The sequence below is a fragment of the Aythya ferina genome, assembly GCF_964211825.1.
Source record: "Aythya ferina genome assembly, chromosome: 2".
Taxonomy (NCBI): domain Eukaryota; kingdom Metazoa; phylum Chordata; class Aves; order Anseriformes; family Anatidae; genus Aythya; species Aythya ferina.
Window position 1 is genome coordinate 139516869 of NC_140297.1, and position 11738 is coordinate 139528606.

Genomic DNA, 11738 nt, shown 5'->3' on the forward strand with positions numbered 1-11738 from the left:
CTCTCTGCCTATCACCCATCACCTGGCCACACGGGGCTGCTCGTCTCTCACAGCCACAGTTTGCTCAGCTGCGTGCTCTGCATCCCTGCTCTGCCCCAGCACCACATCACCTCTGCATCTTCTTCACAACCCCCTATTGCTCCACAGGCCAAAAATGTCCCTCAGCTATTCACATCTGGGAACTACTTCCTAGGTAGTTATAGTAATTAAACAGCAATTAGCAGCATGACAAGGACGTCAGCAAAATGACATGATGTTCACAGTTCGATGTGTCTTCTCTTGATGTTTCAAGTTATTATAAATGACAGATTTAGGGAGAGCTGCCACTGCGGTAAGTAGCACGGATCCTTGGGGTGCTGCAGGGTACAGGAGGTGTTCCGCTCTGCTTTTTAGCTACAGGGTGCTTCTGTGCACAAAGACAAGAAGTTAACCTGCATGCAATTTGCCAGCTGCCTGCCCAACAGGGAGGAACAGAGCTGGAGGATGCCACCTTGGACTGGGTGTTATCTTTTTCTCTCTGTGAAACTGTCTGCCCAAGCTGACAATAAATAAAAGCAGTAAGCAATAAAGCACAAAACAGTGGTGAATGACACCTAAGTACTTCGCTTTGTAAGATGAACCCTGGCCCTGCACGTGCTGCGTGGGGCTGCAGAGGGAGAGGAGCTCTGCTGTGCCCTGCTCTCTGCAGGGCAAGGGAAACCAGTTGGAGAGGACACAGGCAGACCTCACCAGTTTCCTCAGGGCAGGAAAAAATATCTGAGAATAGATACCACGATACCTAACAAATTAATCTGACACCGGTTTCTCTCGGAGGACGTGTAACGTCGTTAAGCACTGTTCCCATCAGAAGCCCCAAACCTAATTAGTTTATGTAACTGCATTAGGTGGAGAGGGTGCATGGTGCTGCTAGTCGCTTAGTGGGAGCGTGGCGTGGATCTTCCTTTTGCCCACTTACAATTAAAGTGATCTTTGTATATTAGATTTGGCGGCTCATAATGAAATACAACGAAGATTCCTGGAGCAAATCGCGTTTTTGTCAATATGGGTAGACAATTTTAAGGAGTCTTTTATTGATTGGAGGAGGAGCGGTCTCAGAAATAATGTGCTCAAATGGATGTGAGAAAGCATCCAGCTCGCAGCAGCCCTGCAGGTGAAGGCACATCCCACAGCAGCCAGTTCCCATCGGTGCCAGGAGCCTGAAGACAGAGGCTCAAAACTGGTGGAGAGGGGATTTCAGACATGACTTGGGGAGAAAAGCCTGTCACCATATTGTCCGTGTGGACAAATTTAGCATGCTGTGAAATCTCAATCGAAACTACCCACCAGCAGGTTCAGACGAGCAGCTTGGATCAGTGAGGAGTAGTGAGGGGGGACGCGGACAACGCCAATCCACAGTGGGAAGATCGAGGCAGAAAGCAGAAGATGGCCCAGAACAATGAAGGCAAAGACTGCCGGAGCACTCAGACACTTGAATGGGCTTTTATTAGCAGATGAAACGACTGTGCTTTGAAACAGGAGCACATTCTGGTTAAGAAATGAACAAAGTCAAGGAAGTTTTTTCTTTTTTTTTCTTTTTTTTTTTTCTTTCCTTTTTTTTTTTTTTCTGATGACGCCTGGAAGAAAAGCTTGTTTTCAGTTTTCTTTCAGAAAGAAATGTTTCCCATTGTTGAGCTGTTGTTCAGAAAGACATTTCAGCTGTACTACAAAGAGCAGCTGTGTGGCTGTGCACGCACGGCAGGCTGCGCCGGGCACGTCTTTAATTACACCTCCCCTTCCGTGAGTTCACCGGGAGACAACTGCTCAGGGCTAATAAGGATTAAAAAACACTCAGTGACTCTGAAAAATGTCTTAATGCTTGTCTTCCTAAATCCCCTGCATTATTTGGGGCAATATGAGCACCACAATTTCTGTTTGGAAGTGGAAGGGAAAACTTTGCAGTTTCACGTGGGCACGCTCACGTTTTGGGGTCCTGCTTTGGCAAATGGCACAGCCCAAAATACAGCCCAGCAATGTTTGGCTTTGATGTAAAGCTGGAAATAATATCAAAGGGTGCTACTACGGGACAGCTCCCATGAAAGGGCCTGACAAGACATCACGGTCATGGTCCCGTGTGCCTGACTGGGACTTGCCTGAGGTTACAGGTGGGTCGGTGGGGGGGTTTGGATGAGGACCCCAGCCTGACAAGTCCCAGTACTGGGTGGCACAGCCCACCTCACAATGCTCCAAGGCCAAAAATGCAACTGTAGGATACAAAAAAATAGCATCACTGGGGGAAAACACCACCCAGACATTGTCTTTGCTTTCTGTCTCTTCCAACATTCAGGTTTTACGACAAGAGCACCCAGACATCTCTCGGCCAGGGCAAGCTATGAAATGCTTCAAAGCAGGATGGAGGTGATGCTGGGGGAAATTTTGGGAGCTGCAGGGCAGTTAAGCGGCACACAGGGCTCACTGCAGGCAAGGTGGGGTTTAAAACCCAGATATTAGGTACAGTAGGGCATTGGAAACATGGGTCGTGCTGATCTCTGAGAGGGTTAATACAGATGATAACAATTTACTCTTTCTGGAGGAATTGAAGAGCAGGAGGGGTGTAGTACGGGATATCCACATCTGCAATTTTCACGTCTTTAAAATAAATGCATTGTGAACTGAAAATGCTTTAAAACTGAACCAGGTGGGATGCTCTGTGTGAGAGGCTCGAGCTGCCAGCCTGGGGGTTTTGCCCTTGCGGTCTGGGCTCCTGCTGGTAGCAGCCAAAGCTCCCCGCTCCCTCAGCACCAGGTTTCAGGAACACTGCTTTTCTATTTTTAAGGGCTTTTCCAAGAATTTCCACCTCATTACACCTGACGGCATACACCACATCACCTGCAATTACAAAGCAAATGCATCTGGGAGCATTCCCCAGCACAGGGGCTGGCTGACAGGGAAATCCGCTCTTCCTTGCTGATGAACACCCTCACCTTCCTGAATGCCAGGACCCGAGGGAAGCAAGTTATTACCTCGTAGGAAAGAGGAGTTGGAAGGGGATTGGGATCTAGGCTCTAAATCATGTGGGATGTGCTCTGCCAGCACCTCTGGCTCTGTGCTGGACATGCTGAGGCTCTGAGGGGTGAGCCCTCTGTGGGCTCAGCCTTTACCAGCACCGAGCATGGAAGGCTTGGGTGATTCATCCCCCAAACCACAGAGACAGCTGAGGTGTGTGAATTTAGCAGCAGCATCTGTCCAAGCAGCGGGTGGCTGCTCTGGGCACAGCCACCCCGGTGCCTGCTGACTTTTGCCATGACTCTGGGGCAGCTCCTGAAGCTTGCCCTGAGGAGCACCGCTGAGGGATGTCACAAAAAGGCTGACACGATTGCTTTAGGTGCTGGGAATCACCACCTGCCCTGCAGTGTCCCACAGGCATCCCGTTGCAGCTCAGTATTTGCTCGTGCAGACACACGAGAGCCTGCAGCTGTCCGGCCCCGGCCGCAGGTCCCCTCCTCTCCCAGCCCCAGCCATTCCTCTGGTTAAAAAAATTGTTATTTCGGGCGAGAAATGGATAAGGGGAGCAGCACTGGAAAAGCACAGGGAATTCAGCAAACAAAAGAAAAGCTGCTATTTCGGAAAAGACCTCGAACTGGGAACTGTGGTTTGGTTTAACCCCTTCTCTGCCACCCTGCACTGAACGCCGTCTATGAGCACGGGTGGAGCTGAGCGCAGGGAAAGGATTTTAGTGCGGGTTCCCAGTGTGGGAGCAAGGCCACAGCGAGCTCATAGCTAAGGCACAGTGAAATATCAGCAAAAATACACTTTTGAATTAAACATTGAATTAATTGAAGTGGGAAAGGGGTGGTGGAGCCGCTGTTGTGGTGCTGCTGGCGGAGGAGCAGCTCAGGTCTGAGCTCCTGCTTTCAGCTCCTCATTTCTCAATTCTCAAAGAAGAGCTAAATTCGTTTTGGGAAGAAAACTCTGAACGCATGAAAAACCTGTGCACTAAATCTCCCATTCCAGGGGAAGTAGGAGAAAATAAAAGGCTGTTTTGTTCAGGAGATCGGTTCCTCTTTCCACCACCTCTGACATTCCCGAGTCCCAGGGCTTCTGCTTTCACATGGCTCCGCTTCTCTTCTCCTATTTTAGAGGTGGCGAGCAAGACCTCCTTTGCAGGAGTCCCTCAGCTCCTTCAGCGAGCCTTTACAGCAGAGGTAACAGCATGTGGATGGGATTTCTGCAGCAGTGCCTGCGCTCCTGAATCACCAAATGGTCCCACACAGGCTTCTGAATGCTGTGGGGTCTAACAGCACGTGCTGTCTGACGCTACTTGAAGCTCAGATTGGGGATTTTGATCAAAGAAACCATCCAACACAGCAAGGAAGAGCTCAAATTCTGATCCTGCAATCCATTTTAAGCAGTAAAATCAGAGAAAGCGAAGAGTCCCACGTCGAATCAGTGTTCAAGCACCATGGTTAGACTGGAAGATGCATCCTTGGTGCTGCAAGTCTGCACTCTCCCTATTCACGTGAGCCTGTGAAACAACTCCGCAGAAATGCAGGCTGCTTTAGTAGGGTCAGAGCGATTCTATCTGAAAAACCCCACACAAGACAAACAGCCCTGAATAGGACATTGACGGGCAGGTCCAGAGGACAACAGGCAGTGTTTCTGCTGAGATATAATTGCTCTAATTGGACCTGGGCTGGCTAAAATGGTAAAGTTAGAGAGGGCTGTGCAATCAGGCTGCCATTCTGCACAAAAGAATAGTGTTGTGATAGGAAGCATGCAGCAGTTGGGGGAATAATCAGCAGCTTTGTGCTCGCCTCCCCCTGGCATCTGGGGTTTGCCGCGAGGAGCGTTTGCGCAGCGGGAGCAGAGCTCTCTGATGGAGCTACAAGTGCTCAGGGCAGGATGGCTGCAGCCTCCCCGGCTGAAATTGGGCACTTAGACGGACTGCATCCCTTGTGCTTTGGTAATCTGGGACCGTCAGCAAGGAGAGGAGCTGGCCGTGATGCTTTCCCCGTCCCTCCTGCCACAGGGCAGTTCAGGAAGAGCAAATCTGCCTTATTTCATCCTTCCTCACAAAACTGCCTTCCCAGGTTGTGCTGGTGCTGTGATGCTGGTGCTTCGCACCCAAAATGCAAGCGATGGGGCAACGCCTGCCCCTGCAGCACGGCCGGGTGGGTTGGGTGCAGAAGGTGGCCCTTGGCACGGGAAAAGGGGCCACGGGGACCCTCCTTAGCAGGACCCTGAAGGACAGCTGGGGAGAGGGAACCACTAAACAAGCCTCACACTCAGCTTCTGCCTCCTCTCAGCTGTGCTTTGTGCATCACGAGCTCTGCTCCGCATGCTGCCTCGTCCGATGTCCCAGCAAGGTGGTGGGAAGAACTTGCCAGGGATGGTGCTCTCCCTCGGAGCGTGTGTTTCCAGGAAAATAGGAAGGGGGTTCTCGGCATGAGCCCAATTACAAGGAGGTTGCGCTTGTTTCCAGCTAAGATATCTATGATAAGCCAGAGATCATCATCAGCATTAGAATAAGAGCTTAAGGATTGACATCAGTGAGATTTATGCAGCTAAAACTTTGTACAACGCTGCGAACGGGAGCAGCAAAACACCTTGAATTAATGAAAGGGGAGAAACAGAGCTAAGCCAAACCCCAACGAGAGGGAGCATTGCTGAGAATTTCAGGCTTTGGGCAAATTCCAAGCAGCATTTCAGCCCCAAGTGCAAGCTTCGTGGCTTTTCTGGGCGTAAAACAGATCCTTACATTATCTTCGTGTCATTTTGTGGCTGCAAGCAGTTCGGCAGCTATCAGCGCAGCCAGACCGAAATTCAGCAGAACAGGATCTGAGCACTTCAGCTCTTAATGATTAGAAGTTTCTGTGGAAATGAATCTTACAAAAAAAAAAAAAAAAAAAAAAAAGAAAAAAAAAAGAAGTTCATTAGAAAGTCAACAGCGTGTTGAGGCCGCACGGTGGTCACAGGACGGAGAGGAACTTTGCAGCTCCACGCTTTGCACCTTCAGGAGCTCAGCATTTGGCGGAGCCCTAGGAAGGGCAGCTTCTTCTTCGCGGCGCTCCCGCTGGGAAATACCGCGTTCAGCAATTCCTGAATTACAGTTTCTAATTATATTTCCGTACTGTAATGCTGTCTGAAATGCAGATTTGATGACAGAATAATTCGATCCATGTAAAATAATTACGAAATTACTGTTTCTCCAACCCCAGCTCATCCTCCCTGCCATTTAAGAAGACAAATTTAACAGCAGCGAGAGCGCAGCCAAAACAGAGTCTATTTTTCAAGCTGCTATCTGACTGGAGCTGTCTGCGTAGACGTTGGCTCGCCAGGGAAAGTTATTTCCAAGAGATGGCCACCAACACGTCCCAGAGCGAGGATTCCTGCGCTTGAGCTCGGGACCAGCCATGGGGTCAACTTCTATCCTGCATTCGGAGCACCACACGCCTGGCATCTGGGTTTAATTGCGACAGCGACTGCTGATTGCAGCGCCAGCCCTCTGCTGCCGCTCAGCCATCATTTAAACCAGTTGTTGCTCGAGTCGAGGCGGGACATTAAATTAGCACAACGTAATGGTTCTGAGCAGGGTGGAAACCAACTTCTGCAGCGCGTCATTTAAGAGCCTGAAACTCAATACAGCTACAGCAGTTCCCGCTGTTTGACAATTCTCCCCACAGGGGGGATTTTATTCCCCCCCAAAACACCGCCTTGAGTAGCATCTGGGGCCTGTAAGATGACAGCAGAAACCTCCTTGGTCTGAGAAATGCGAGAAGGAGTCAGTGATCTGTGTTGCAAGTGGTGTTTTTTTTTTTTTTTTTTTTTTTTTTTTTTAAGGTTTTATTATGCTCCTAGCCTAAATTTAGATTGTCATTGCCCATCAACTCAACCAGATCAAGGTAGAGCACACCGAGGGCCTGAGCGTGTTGTTATTACTGGGCTGGAGGCATCAGCAGCTTGAGCCTGTTTTTAATTTCCCCGGCTGCATCCAGTTGTGAGCAGTGACTCGAGGAGCTCTCAGCCTGGTTTTCAGGCAAGGTCCCCCCTAGGTGAAGTGCTCCAACACCGGGGCTGAGCGCTCTGCTTCCTTGGAAATCCACACGCTACCACGGTAAAACCCAAGCGTTTGGTCAAAGAGATTGGTACAGAGCTGACCAACGAAACCAGAGCACAAAATCAGCAGAAAGAAGTGCACGGACCCAAAGCCACTCTCACTTCCCTTCCTGTGCCGTCCCCACGCATTGCAGCCTCCAGCACCTGTGAGCTGCCTCGCTGGCCATCACAGCCACCCTGTCCCCGGGCTCCTAGGGGACAGTGGGGTGCCCAGAGCCCCCCAGAGGGGATGGAGCCAGGCAGGACACATTCTCTGGATGTTTTTGGGGTGCCTGCGGGCTGGCAGGGGGCACAGACCGTGACCATGGTGAAATAAGGGCAGCCCGGAGGGAAGGAGAGCACGGGATGCTGTCAGCTGCACCTACGAGGAGCGAGTGGGGATTTCTCATGCATTGATGCATTGGCATCAGGCGAAGAATTTAATAAACGCGATTCAAAACATTTCAGTCTCCAAAACATTGATCATTCGGACACACGAGTTATGTTGGAAAGAGCAGATAATGCCAAGTGAGACAGTTCAGGGGTTTGAGCTGCATTTATCCTTGCGGGTCTGCTAGGAATGCCAAACCCAGAGCACTAAGCCATAACTTTCCTTGCAGAAGTGCCTTAAGTTTTAATCTCCGCCTTGGCTCCCTTTCTGAATCCCTTATTTCTGCTGCACTTAGTGACATCAGGATAATTCTTACACTTTTTTCCCTTTTTCATCTTTTATTGCACCGTATTTTAAATTGGCAGCTCCGTAGTCATTTTGGAGTGGCAGCTGCCTTTAGCAAATCATTACCATTATCAATAAACCCTTTGAACTTTGGGAGGAAGGGAACAGGAGTATTTAATTAGCACAGATAAGAACGGTCTAACGTACTTTTCCAGGAAATAACGCACACGAGGCTTCGTCGGCAGCCTGTTCTCAAGGCGAGCACGGAGATGGTCACACGCAGACAAACTCCGTCTGCGGCACTCAACTTCAGCAACCCTGCAATCTCCTGCTCCAGAGCAGCCTCCTCTGAGCCACTGTAACAGACAGCCGAGCTCCCTTTTTATAAGAAAACACCCAAACAGCATTTCGTTCTTCAATCGCCATGGTGCTGCTCAGCCTGCGGCTCCTTTTTTAGCTCTGCTAACCACGCTGCACCCCCAGCAGAATAAATACGGACGGGAAAGCCGTGCTTGGGAGAGAAAGGGTCAAAACGCCGAAGCCGCTGGTTCTCCTGGCATACTGCGGGTGGCTTTTCAGGAAGCTCCCCATCCGTCCCTCCCGCCAGGACAGGCAGCACGAGCCGTGTCCGTGAACAAAGCTGGTTTACGGCCGCCAACTCGGGGAGCTGCTCCCAGCAGCATCTGTCGCGGGCTTTCCGCTGCCTGCACACGCTGGGGACAAAACCGCCCGGATTGGGCAGCATTAAAAAAAAATTACCCAAGTTCCAGCAGAGGTACAGGGCTGGGTAGATGCTCAGAGCAGCAACATAGCCAAGCAATATTTCTTTGGACCCCCGGATGGGTTAGCCTGGGATTACTCGCGTTCATCTATATTCCTAGGGTGTCACACGAGAACAATATCATTTTATTCCGCTTTCACGGATCATTAATCTAAATTTAACTCTGCTCAGCCGTCTGCACGCAGAATTAGCAACTGGAAGCTGCTTTGCATTTATCTGATAGTGCCGGGCTTGTTCATCAAGGCAAACTTCCAGCCAAAACAAACAAGTGAAAGAAATACCGGTCACGATAAACTGCTTTTTATCCCCCTTTCTTTTTTTTTTTTTTTTTAAAGGACAAATAAAAGGAGGAGGGGGAAATACCTGAGGAGAACATAAAGCAAAGGGTTACCTCACACTGCAGAAATGCAAGTTTTTAATAGTCCATGCTCTGGCAGCCCCTGAGAAACAGCAGCAGCGGCGGCGGCGGCGGCGGGGATAAATCCAGCATCCACTAGGTTCTCACAAGGCTTTGGCTGCGCGGCCGAAACCACAGGCTCTGCCTCCAGCTGACGTCAAAGTGGCTGTCACATGGCCAGATGAAAGCCAAGAGAGCATTGGTTGTCGTGGCAACCCCAGCACTGCTCCGAAATTATTTCAATAGGTCATCTGTCACACGGGGCGCGCATCCCAACCAGCACGGGCGGCCCGAGCACCCGGGGCTCCCGCGGCTCGGCCGGCCGGGGCTCGGCCCCGTACTGCACCGATGGGGAACGTGTCCCCGCTAGAAAATGCACCTCCCTCTTCCTCTTCCTCCTGCATCCCCACATGCAGCAGAAAAAAAAAAAGAAAAAAAAATAAAACAAGCCACAAAAGTTTTCTGCCTGGTGCACCCACGCGATGGGGCATCCGCATACGGGGTGCCTCGGTTATGTGCGGCCACCGGGACATCCCGAGACATGGACAAAGCAGCTCCCAGCTCCACCTGGCCCCAGACACCCCCCAACCCTCACCTAGCCCCCAAATAACTGGAAAATGCTTTGAGAATACGTGGGCTGCCTGGAAGGACGGACAGGCAGAGTGAAACGCGGTGCGCATCTTTCCGCCGCCTCGCGGCTCGTACCTCTCCTCAGAGCGAAGAGGGCACAGGGAGTGGTGGCAATACATCAAGGCAGCCCCAGCTGCCTCAAAACCCTGCCTTAAAAAAGAAAATATTCACGGTTCGCTGCAAAGCCTGTGACAGTTTAGCAGAACAAGGATAATGTGATGGGTTTTTAAAAGCCCGGCGTATGCTACATGTGTTGCATATAACCACATGTGTTAATCCACCACAGAGGGCTGAAGCTGCGTGTCAACACCGACCAATAAAGCCGTCCCATAACAACACACAGATATATTTCTCCGTTTAATGGCAATGTTTGTAAAACGCAACAGAAAGTTTGGGATCTCAGTTTAGAAAGAGATCACTCAGGCACTGCATGGTGCGCTACTGCCAAAACTGCTGCTGGGGCAGAGATGTGTGCACATGGGGGGGAATTTAAAGGCTTTAACTCCTTTAAAAGTCCTTTTTGCAAAAGCAGATGCTATAAACCTCTGCATTTTATAAGGTGTTTTGCTCAGGCTGGGGGAAGGCACCACCCAGAGATGAAAGCAGCAGAATTCATCCCTTGAAGGCCCCAAAATCCAGCTGAACGTGGCAGAAAAGTGGCTATCCCCTGACTTAGCTTCACTTTTCCGTGATAAATCCCCCAGTGCAAAATCTGTCTCTTTTGTAGTGTCAGTCAGCCAAGTGAGCAGAAAGCAGCGAGATGCTGGCACTGGTTAAAAAAAACACATAAGAAGATATTTAAGGGCTGAAGCCCTCGAAGGAGCAAATGTGTCTCATCCACCTGGGCCCGTGCTTCTCACCCTGGTGCAGGAGATGTGTCCGTCCTGCATCCTGGACCTTCCCTCCCTCACCTTCAGCACGAAGGACAGGCTGCTGGAGCCTCAACGAGCACAGTAATGAGTGCCATGATCACAGCACACACATCGCTATCTATAATCTGTATCTGTATCTATATCTGTGTCTGTATCTATCTAAAACACCCCGAGCAGGCTCGCTTCCAGACATATGCAATAACTTACGCTCGGTTACAGCACTGCAGAGTGGGACCGGGTCCAGCTCTTCATCCTGCTCTTGTTCTGGCTCTGCAGAGCTAACAATAGATAACATTTGTTTGCCCATAAACCGGAATACACACAGCGAGCAGAAATACTATCTGGCTTGGTCTTTGAACCCACAGAAGGCTCAATCTGCCCCAGTATCAGCCAGCAAGGCAACCTTGCCCCCAGAAAGGATCCCCATCACTTTGGCAGCTGGGAATCCACTTGACTTTTCTCTTCCACAAATGATGCTCAGAAAAGTGCTTTGTGCTGCAATCTTCCCTCCCAATATCCATGACATCTACTGCTTTTTAAAATAGAAGGGGGGAAAAAAGAAGAAGCAAGTAGATGCGATTTTAATGTACTCCATTAAAAAAAAAAAAAAAAGCCAATGTGTTTTGCTGGTGACTGCAGTTTGCAGTTTGAGAGAGGGGTAATGTTTCCATTGGCATCAGAAGTACAGATAAAAAAGAGACGGAAACAGGGCTCAGCAAAATGTTGCCGTGTTGACTTCTGCGCTTGTAGAAAAAAACGGGTGGAAAAAACAACCCGCAGGAAAAGACATTTTAGTTGTCATGCAGCTGACACGGCATCGCAGGCAAAGGGGGTGCTGAGAGCAAAACAATGAGCACAAGCGGCTCGGCCCACCCCATTCACCGAAGGTGGCCCAGAGAAAGAATTATTGTTCAGGCCAAATCAGGTGGAAGATGGTTTCCCAGGAATGCAGCACTGTAAGAAAACCCTGTGCTCTCCGTGTATGTGCCTCGGATCTTCAGTGGGGCTATTCCTGCTCCCAGGGGCTGAGCAATTCCCTGTCCAAGAGCAGCAGCCCTGGGCTCCCCTGCAGCAGCCTGCAGCAGTTTTGGGGACTTCCCAACCTTGCAGTGGGAGATGCCACCAGGCTGGAGATGTGCATGGGCTGCAAGCATCCCTTCCCCTACAAACACCTCGGAGGTGTGATGCTCAGGGCTCCTGGTGCACCACAAGACATCCTTGGTCACAGCCAGGGGAGCGAGAGGAGCTGAAGTGGCCTCTGGGCAGCAGCAGGGGCAGGGATCCCACCTGGTGGGCACTGAAGCACTGGGA

At 50.4% G+C, this 11738-nt stretch overlaps 1 protein-coding gene across 2 annotated transcripts in view; it reads right to left on the bottom strand.

Annotated features, from left to right (window-relative positions):
* NCALD (neurocalcin delta) overlaps nt 1-9294 on the bottom strand; it is a 50346-nt gene extending 41052 nt beyond the window's left edge. The window contains exon 1 of one of the 2 annotated variants that reach the window (XM_084510578.1): nt 8920-9294. The gene's annotated coding sequence lies outside the window, so the exon portion shown is untranslated. Of the gene's footprint in view, nt 1-8891 lie in introns of both variants that reach the window. The other variant, XM_084510579.1, reaches the window with a different exon arrangement.
* Between the last annotated feature and the right edge of the window lie 2444 nt (nt 9295-11738).